Here is a 10,325-nt window from a genome sequence, read left to right on the forward strand (position 1 = left end):
CTGCTGGGAAAGCTAATGTGTATTGTCCAAAACAATATAAGCAGAGAACAAACCATCATCCACCTTATAAGATGTGCAGGTAATATAAAAAAATGTTCTACTTAGATATTCATTTATTTTATATTTTTAATTATTTTGTTTAGTTTATGTATTTATAGGCATTGTTCTAATTAAGTTATTTATTTGAGTTAAAAAAAATCAATCCTATAGGTCTATAGACCAATTACCTTATAGATACTGAAGCATAAATTGCAAGTGACTTGAGGCCATTATATCCCCATTATCTCAGTACATTCTTCCTAATGTATTCAATTTCTAGGTAATATTTCTGACCACTGTGTTGTGACTGTGGCCGTGGTAGGAAGCATTGCCATTCTACTCATTCTGGCTGTGTTTCTTGGTGTCCGGAAATTCCAAAAGACCGGCACTATGACTGTTAATGAAGGTAATATTTTAAATGAACTATATTGCTGCTATCAATTTTATCTCAGTGAGTACCACACAGGAATGTATGCCAAATTGTTATAAAACCTTTACAGTAAGCGCCATTATTTGTATTGCTTCTGTACAGGACCACAAGGGATTTTAAGTAAAATAATCAATATGTGATTGCAATGCTGAGTTTCACCTTTAATTCAATGAGTTTTACAAAACTTTTTTATCAGATATTTAGTAATTACAGTCATTTTCTCCTCAGCTGTAGAAGGCTGATGGGTTATTGTTGTCATCCTGACAAGCAGTGGGCAGGTGGGTTTATCATTGTGATAACTCGAGAATAAAGCAATGTAGGAGTTTCAAATTGATATCTTTCGTGTATCTACAAAAAAAAATCACAACTTTTGAGAACAAAGTGACGTGGGATTTTGAAAGTTAGAACATAGGTCTATCTACCTTGATGCTGAGGGTACCACTGGCCAGTGGAGGTTTTTTTTTTACAGTCTCTCGTTTTCAGAGAATCAAAATTTACTAGAAAACTAACATGATTTAAAGTTTAAGGATCTGTTTTATACTTCAGTCTTGCAGTAAGACTGCCTTCAACCCATAAACATTACCATGGTATTTTCTTTCCTTGTGATGCTCTTCCAGGACTGCACTGCAGGGCCACCTTCTGTTGCTGCTAGTTTGCAGGCTATCAATCAATTATGTATAAGGTGGCTGACTGGTCATTGAATAATATCCCATCTCTTTGCTTTAAGACAATCTTGGGCTTCTTTTGTAGTATGTTATGGGTCATTATCTATTTGCAATGTGAAGCACTGCCCAATCAGTTATGTAGTATTTGACAGAAACTGATCAGAGAAAATAGCCCTGTTTGCTTCAGAATTCATCATGTACTTCTACCAGCAGTCGCATCATCAATAAACACGATCGATTTGCCCGTAACATTACTTTCACCTAGTCATACAGTGTGGTATGCTTAAGCTCATGAGCGATTTCACTCCTTTTCCAAACATTCCTCCTCCCTTCTGATACAAATTAATATTGGTTTCATATGTCCAGAAAATTTCTTTCAGAAACATGCAGGCTCTTTTTAGATCAAACCTCGCCTTACTCTGCTTGAGTGTAACCAGTGGTTTTCAGCTTGTTATGAATGCTTGTTATATATGTTATTTATTTCCACTCAGGAAGGTTGATTCCTGAATGGTCTTGATTGTAGACCTTGACCGTGATACACTCATCTCTTTATGTTCTTGACTTCTTTAGATATTGTCGAGGTCATGAGGTGTTGTGTAGGTAGTGTTAGGGATCATATGTGGATAGATGGTAGTGGCAAAAAGGATGAAAATAACTGGAGTAAATATATACACTATATTGCCAAAACTATTTACTCACTCATCCACATAATGGAATTTAGGTGTTCCAGTCACTTCCATGGTCACAGGTGTATAAAATCAAACACCTAGTCATGCCGACTGCTTATATAAACATTTTTGAAGGATTAGGTCTCTCTAAGGAGCTCTCAGGAATTCCATCATGGTACCGTGACAGGATGCCACCTGTGCAAAAAGTCCAGTCATGAAATTTCCTCACTACTAAATATTCCACAGACCACTGATAGTGGTATTATAAGAAATTGGAAGTGAATGCTGTGGGGCACAGTACTCAGAGGCCCCCAACTCAGCTTCATGGAATGGGTTTCCAAGCCTTAACCCCCCCAGTGCAAAGTGTTGATGCAAAGTGTTGCAAGCAGTTGTGTAAAGCACACCACCATTGAACTCTAGAGCGTGGACGTGTTCTTTGGAGTGACACATCACAGATGGGATCAAGGTGGGGTCAGAGAATATCTCTTGGATAGAAGAAGAATGGTGTATTTGAGATGGCACTGCAGCTCAACCTTGTACATTTTTAAGAATATACAAAGTTGTTTGGCCACTCCTAAATGTTTTGCCATCTCTCTGGTTTATTTCTGTGCTTTTTCCACAGAATGATGGCCTCCTTTATTTGTACTGACGTCTACTTGAGCATTATATTTAAAATTACATCAAAAAGCTATAAAATACAAATTTAGAGCTTTGTTATGACTTTAGATATGATGTCTGCTTCATTTTTCCAGAAATAAAAAGGAAACAGAACTTGGTCATGATGCTACTTTTCCATCCATTGTGTAATTCATTGATTAGAGGCTTTGTAATTAATCTTGATTAATCGCATTTAATCGCACAAGAAAATTTGCCCCAAGGCGCCATTTTTTTCATTTAAAAGGGTTTTATTAGGTGACCGAATCAAATAATAGACATGGACATTAATATTGTAAACTCCACCTCTTTTAATTTCTGGAAAGAAAAAATAGGGTTTAAACTGCATTTAAATTCAAAACAGAGAAACAAAAAACAATATCCCTGGCCAAAATTTGTTCAGACTTAAAAAGAAAGTGCTATTTTAAGTCCTTTACGTACATTTTCAAAGTGGTATTGTCTTTAAATAATAATAATAATAAAAATTTCAACATAAAGTGCAGTTTATCTTCTTAAAAAAATAAGGTAGAAACATGTGAGTCTCTCACATGGGATAGAAGTGGCAGGATACTTGTGGGCCAGGACAGACAGCTGTGGGTGGGTCCCTGCTTGACTGACCACCACTGCAGCAGGCAGTCTTTCTGTCGCTGATGGTGGATTCTGCTCTGTACAGACTCAGGGCCCTGTTACTCAGGGCTTCTTCATCTGAATCAGAGTCTAAAGACAATGAAGAGAGGAGGAGGCACTTTGTCTTTGCTGGCTCCTTTGTGGTGGCATCTTTACATTATTCCTGCAGCAGGGCCTCAAGGTTGGTTCAAACCTCATCTCGCTCCCCTTGCAACACACTTGAAATCCTTAAAGCGTGGGTCAAGCACAGTAGCTATCTTGATGGTTGAGTGTAGCTACACGTTGGGATAGGTCCTTTGTGAAGGCAGTCTTAAATTTCACCATGTAGTTTGAGTCATAATTGGAGACCTCCACGGTGTGATGCAGGTGGCAGAAAGCAGGTAAAACCACTGAACATGAGACATATGTCTCACCTCCAAGAAGCTCAGTCACAAATCTGTAGTAGACAGCTCAAGAAAGCAATTATTAATCTACACAATGACTATTAATTATGGATCTTTTTGAAGAAACAGCAACAATAAGTTAAAAAAATAGTTTTATTTACCTGCATGGCTCAAGAACAGTCGCCAGCTTTTGGAAGTTTATCAGCTCTGATGGAGTTAAAATCACTAGCTTGTGCTTTTGGTAAATGGTAAATGGTAAATGGCCTGTATTTGTATAGCGCTGTTTTTGCTGCTTGTTTGTCCAAAGCAGCAAAAAAACCCTCTTGATTTTTTAGTAGACAAACTATATCCAGCGCTGAATTCCACTGTGTGGAAACATCCTGTATAAGTGGCTCTTTCTGTTGCCCCAGTCTTGTTTGCTCCTGGTGTAGTTCTTCCACATTAGCAGGGCTGTCTGTAATGCATCTAATTTTGTTTGATTTTCAGTGTTATGAAGCTGGTGAATTTTACTTGAAATAGTCTTCAAGTAAAAGTAGTTGGAAAGTTAGATCCTGATGCTAACTGTAGCACATTTTCTAACCCCTTATCTTCTACCACTGATCATGGTCTACTGTCCAGAGCAATCCATTTTGCGAGAGAACTTGTAAGTTTGTCTGATGTCTGATTTTTTTCCTGAAGCCAGTCATTTCATCAAGTTTAGGCTGTCAACACAATTGTTGGTACTCAAACTGACACTGCTGGAGCTAGCAGCTCCCACAGTTTCTGTGCTCGCTGCAACATATTTTGCATTTAAATGGTACCGTGAGGTTGAAGCGCGTCAGTGGTATCCAAACTCCTTTTTACACAGTTTGCACGAAACCACGCTTTTTTCAAGGCTTCCGTCAGGTAGTCTTTTGAAATGAAATTTGCCTCCAATCAGTCCTAGCAACATGCTTTCTTCTGATTCTTTGTAGCTCTGATGTGTGCATCATTGTTATACCAGGAAACAACCTGTGACTGTGGCTCAGGGGGTTGGGAAGCGTATCTGTAACCGGAAGGTCGCCGGTTCGATTCCCGGGCTCTCTATCCTGGTCGTTGTGTCCTTGGGCAAGACACTTTACCCTACCGCCTACTGGTGTTGGCCAGAGGGGCCGATGGCGCGATATGGCAGCCTCGCTTCTGTCAATCTGCCCCAGGGCAGCTGTGGCTACAACCGTAGTTTGCCTCCACCAGTGAGTGAATGAACAGTGGCATTGTAAAGTGCTTTGGGTGCCTTGAAAAGCGCTATATAAATCCAACATTGATAAAAGTTCCCCTTTGCTTGGAATGCAAAGTGTGATTAAATGCGTTTTTCCCCCTTTCTTTCTAATTAATCGCAATTATCTCGTTAAATTGCTACCCCCAATAATTATCCAATTTTGGGCCTAATGCCTTAAATTAAAGGTAATTAAAACTAAATGCTTTATTTCAATCACAGTTTTTTGTTTGATTTAAAATCCACTGTGGTGATGTACAGAGCCAAAGCTACAAATATTGTGTCATTGTGAATGTTTGTGAAAACTTTCTTGCTACAAGTTTTTGATGTACAATATTAATCTCCTTTGATTACACAAGACACGGATTTCTCTTTCTACTTCTTTCAGATGATGCTGAAGTGGATGTTGTCTACTCAGAGGTTAGACTGAAGCAGGATGGAAGAGAAACAAGAGAAACACCACCTATTTCAAATCAAGATGAAAGTTAACGTTGACTTTTGGTCAAGTAGCTAATAAAACTGTTAAGTGACGGCTGTGTGCAGACAGGAATAGGACCCAAGTTGCAGACTCCAGAGACAAACTTAAACCGAAACAGCTTTAATGCTGAACTCAAACATAACATAACTGGAAAAAATCAAAATAAACTAACACCGGCGGACTGACAAAACACACAGCAAAATAAACAGTAGATCGCAACACAGACACAGAGAAACACAGGGCTTAAATACACAGAGGGAGTAATCAGGGAATGGATAACAGGAGGGAAACACAGCTGGGGCAAATCAGGCCTAACGAGACAAGGGGAAGCGAAACCAGATACATTAACATCAGACATGGACTTTCAAAATAAAACAGGAAACATGACACAGACTGAACTAAAGACACAGACTCGCACGCACTGCAACAGAGGGAACAGAGACGTGGGACCAGGGCAGACACAGACACTGACTGGACACGGGGATATAGCAACTAAGGATACACAGAGACGCGAACTAGACAAGGGAATACAGCTGACAGGGGAGACAGAGCAACTAGAAAAGACAGAGACATAAACCATAAGACAGAACTCAAAGAAACCAAAGACTAGAAATTATAAATAATATAATAAACTCAAAAACCATGGGTCAACAACCCAGGCATTCTAACAAAAACTATGCCAGTTTAGCAGTTCCATCTTTGCAGTTAATGTAAAAGTAAACATATTTTACAAGTACTCACTGGATTACTTTAATTTTGAAGAAAACATAAAGGGATAAAAAAGGTATTTGGAAGGCATTTAATATAATGAGATATTAAATTAAATTAAATACTTAATATACATTTTATTTGACATAATTTAAATAAACTACAACAGCCCTGTAAAAGTTCTAACCAACATTTAACATTTAACCTTGGAGATTAAATAAAAGGCTTTGATCAGGGATGGTGCTTTCCTTGTGTTGTGTTAAGCAGACGTGGGCTGTGCATTTTGTTTGAGATATCAGGGCTACTTTTTTCTGTGTTGTCATGACATTAAAACCACAAACTATATCCTGTATTCACTGAGCTGCTAAACCTCTAAACCATGTGACATTACCTAAGCTTCACAGTTGTCAGTGAGAAAGGAAAAAAAACTGTATAATGCATAAAACACTGGCTTGTTTGTTCACAATTGATGATCATAGTAGAGAATTAAGAGATCTAAGATCATGAAAAGAAGGTTTTAATTTTTTTGAAGACGTTTTACCTCTCATCAGGTGGAAAGTCCCAGTTATCTAACCCTTAGGAGGTGATCATTGACCCACTATTAATCATCTGCGACATGACATTAGCCATAGTGTGTAAAAAGGCGTGGGCCATTACCACCAAAGGTTTTGGATGAAACCACTGTAAGACCTTTAACCTATCATGTGACCTATTGAGGGATCTCAGGACTGCATTGTGGGTAGCTGACAGTTGGTGTCATAAGCTGCTCACTCTGTTCAAAGGTGGTCGTTCACAGTGGACATAGATGGTCTCTTTTGCTCCTCTTTCAAACCAACCATCTGTCTTTTCAGTCCAAAATGTGAACATTGGCATCCCTGAAAGAGTGACTTTGTCCTTTAGGTGCAGAGGTACAGCTGAGTCTTGACCTGTCGAGGAGGCTCTTCTATGTTGTGTCACGTATTTGTCGAGTGGCTATGCAGTTTCTCCAATGTAGAGCTCTCTGTACTGCACAGCATATGCTTGGTTGCTCGGCTTGTGTTTTGGATGACTGAGAACCAACAGAGACATCAAGCAATACAAAAACATGAAGGGCACAAACTCCCCTGCAGGCAGTTCTTCTAAGTAGTATTTTAATGAAAAGTGTGATTAATATGAATATCTTGTGTAAGGTGTCATAAATCCATCAATAATTAATGTTATATGCTTGACATGTGTGAAAAAGTCAGTAAATGGACTTTGTGAGACACGTATAACAATGTGTGTTTGGTCGGCAACCTGGTGATGCAATTAAAATTCATTGTCTTTTCAAATGCAATGATAATAAATGCTTTGAAGCTTGTTGACCAACATTTAGATTTCCAGTAATATTTGTCAGGTTTTGTGATCCCATGCCAATTTTCAACTACAATAAAACCTGTGCTCTCCTCATGTTTTACATGAATCTGTCTCAAAGTGTTACATTTATTCTCTGTATGTATCTCAACCATACAAACCATTACGTTTAAGTCAAGCATAATGTAGAAAGGGACAACGCTATAATAACCCTTACATTAAACAAGAATTGGTGTTTTCCTTTACATGTATTAGTTGGTGATTAGTGATAATTCTGTGATGATCTAGTAAAAGCTGTAACCTTTAGTAGTAAATGTAAAAACGCATAGTATCAGCACTCATCACATGGTGGAGCCAAAGTTTTTACAGTTAACTAAAAGCAGTAAAATGCAGAGCACGTGATCTGCAAGATCTTGTGAAATTCACTCAGATTTAAAAGTAAATGATTTGTAAATGTGGAGACAAATCTGTAACTATGTGCACAGAAATGGCTGATTTTCTGAAGCTGCTGAGAAAAAAGACAAGCCATCAGTTGCAGCTGTCACATTTTACATGTGATTTTTGTTTCACTCCTGTGGTAGCAAATGTTTATACATAAATGTGTGTGAACAGACTTTTCTCTATCTTTTGACCTAAATCCTGAGATGAAGATCACAGGTTCGTGCTGTCTCCCACGCAGTACTTCAGAACATACATGTCAGTGTGGCTTTAGCAGAGACACTAAAAAAAGAAAGAGTTGTGACTTTAATCTAACGTGGTTTTCACACCAGGCTGTTAACTGATACTTCCTTTTGCTTCTTTTCACAAACTTTTGTGATGCAGATTATATTGACAAATGTACATTGCAGGACATAAAACAGCAAAATAAACAGTTGAATTTAATCCTGTGATGAAGAGCACAGGTTCAGGCTGTCTGCCACGCTGTTCTTCAGTATATATCACCAGGTCGAGTAACAGTAACTTAAGCCTATTTTAAGACATCCGCTACCCAGTGCAGTTGGTGTCAGGCAGACACAGACAGACATGCTACATGGGATAAATCATATGGTATTCAATTTTTAGGTGTGTTCATAAGTATCCAGTGGTATATCTTTGTTTAAAAAACAAACAAACAAATAAAAAGTCCTCAAACTAACATTCTTAACACAACTGGAACAGGAGCGTCTGGATTCAGTATCTAGCAGTCAGCTATAGTGATAGATAGTCTAAGGAGCTTGGAAAGAAAAGCTTCTAGACTTCTGTAAGTTGCTTGAAGACGTTTCACCTCGCATTCGAGAAGCTTCTTCATTTCTGAGGACAAATGTTGGAGAGTCCCAGATAAATGCAATAGTAACAGCATGTGACTACACCACATTTACATTCCTTGTGTTACTTCTTTCAGATGTTGCTGCACATAACATTTTTAACTCTAAACTTCTATACAAAGAAAACATCACTCAAGTCACAGGAAAACTTTAACTTTTGCGCAAAACATTATATCTGACCTCAACTTAGCTGAAACTCTACAATGATGATTCCTATCAAAGTAAGACATCTGCAATTGATGTTACTTTCTTATTACATGAAGAGGTATTCTTCATGTAATAAGAAAGGCATTGCCTTCTTTTCTCTGGGCTCATCTTCATTCACCTTTTTTAAGCATACTGACATATATCAAATAAATAACAACAACAATATTGACAATATTGTAAAAGCCCCAATCAAAATTTTACCCCCGGGGATTAAACAAAGCCTTTTTTCAATAGTGTTGGTGCTTTGCTTACATTGTGTTTTGTTGAGAAGATGTGAGCTGTGCCTCAAGCATCATAGCTGGTCTTCACTGCGTTGATTGTCACAACCTTAGAAACCACAAGGTCGTGTGGTCACTGAGCTGCTAAACTGCTAAACAACTGCTGCCGTTGCACAGAGGTCAGTGTGCAACTACAGTATCGGTACCATGCATAACAATGGCTTGTTTGTTCACTATTACGAATCATAGTAGATGATCGATAATAGTAAATGCTCACATATTCTTATCAAGCAACAATACAAAAAACATGAAGGGCACATGAGGCAGCTTGTAATGACTTTACACATTAGCCTGTTTCATTGTGGAAATAGCTCTAATTGACTAAGTAACATTTTAAAATATTCTATGTGACACAAATGCAGCAGTAATAAGAATATTTGTTGATATGTATAAAAAAGACATTTGAAAAGTGACATTTGTCATTATGTCCCATTTTTGAAGTACAATAAAGATTTTGTTTTCCTCATGCTGTGTTTGTGTGTTTTACCATAAAAAACATTACAACAAAAGCAAGCATAAGAGATAAACAGAATAATGCTGCCTTTTCCTTAATACACAAGTTGATTTTTTCGTCTTCTTCTTCTTTTTTTTAAACATTTTCTTTATTTGTATTACTTTATTATTATCAATTTCTCTGTGTCAATATGTCGACATCTATAATGTTGGATAGTACAGGGAAAGAACAATTTGAGACAAGATGAAGCTTGATTTGCATTTAATGCAGTGATCAGCACTGGCCACATGATGGGGCCAAAGGCATATCTATTAACTAACAGTGTGAAGGTTTCATATTAGATACAAACAGTAATGATCAACTGACAGTGTGTTTTACATTTGCCTGTTTTTTCCATCTTTAGTGCAACATGGCCTTAAGTACATTTTGGTAAAGTGTGCTTTTCCTGTATAAAAATATATATTCCAGTTGATAACTAATTCTTTAAAGACTTAAATGGCATCAACCATCAGTGACAGCTCTTCATGTCAGTTTTTGTTTATCAGTGGAATAAAAAAATTACCACATTTTTTTTCTTTCAAATTCATGAAGGAAAACTGTCATCTGTCACTTGTTGGGTTGAAGGAAGTAACTGAGAAAGAAAAGAAATAGAACAGCAGAGTTTAATGGGTGAAGATTTTACTTGCACATAATTTCTTCAAACTCACTCTCACAACATTACTTAGACCACAGAACACTGTAGTTGAAACCACATCCTTTTATTCCCCAGAAGTTATGTAATCTCATCTATATTGAGCCTGCACTCTTTTTTTTAGTTGTTCATTTCTTTGTTTTGTCCAGGTTTTTTTTTTTCTTTTTTTTTTT

At 37.5% G+C, this 10,325-nt stretch overlaps 1 protein-coding gene and 1 long non-coding RNA gene across 2 annotated transcripts in view; both read left to right on the forward strand.

The window, feature by feature from the left end:
- Positions 1 to 5,310, forward strand: LOC121815597. The gene is made up of 3 exons (XR_006055208.1): positions 1 to 79; positions 320 to 445; positions 5,089 to 5,310. It is a non-coding gene; the product is annotated as an uncharacterized LOC121815597 (long non-coding RNA).
- Positions 1 to 10,325, forward strand: part of LOC121815594 — a 112,325-nt gene that overhangs the window by 7,559 nt on the left and 94,441 nt on the right. The gene's annotated exons all lie outside the window — the stretch shown is intronic.

This window comes from Haplochromis burtoni, unplaced genomic scaffold, assembly GCF_018398535.1.
Source record: "Haplochromis burtoni strain Fernald_Lab_line unplaced genomic scaffold, NCSU_Asbu1 Contig_247, whole genome shotgun sequence".
Classification (NCBI taxonomy): domain Eukaryota; kingdom Metazoa; phylum Chordata; class Actinopteri; order Cichliformes; family Cichlidae; genus Haplochromis; species Haplochromis burtoni.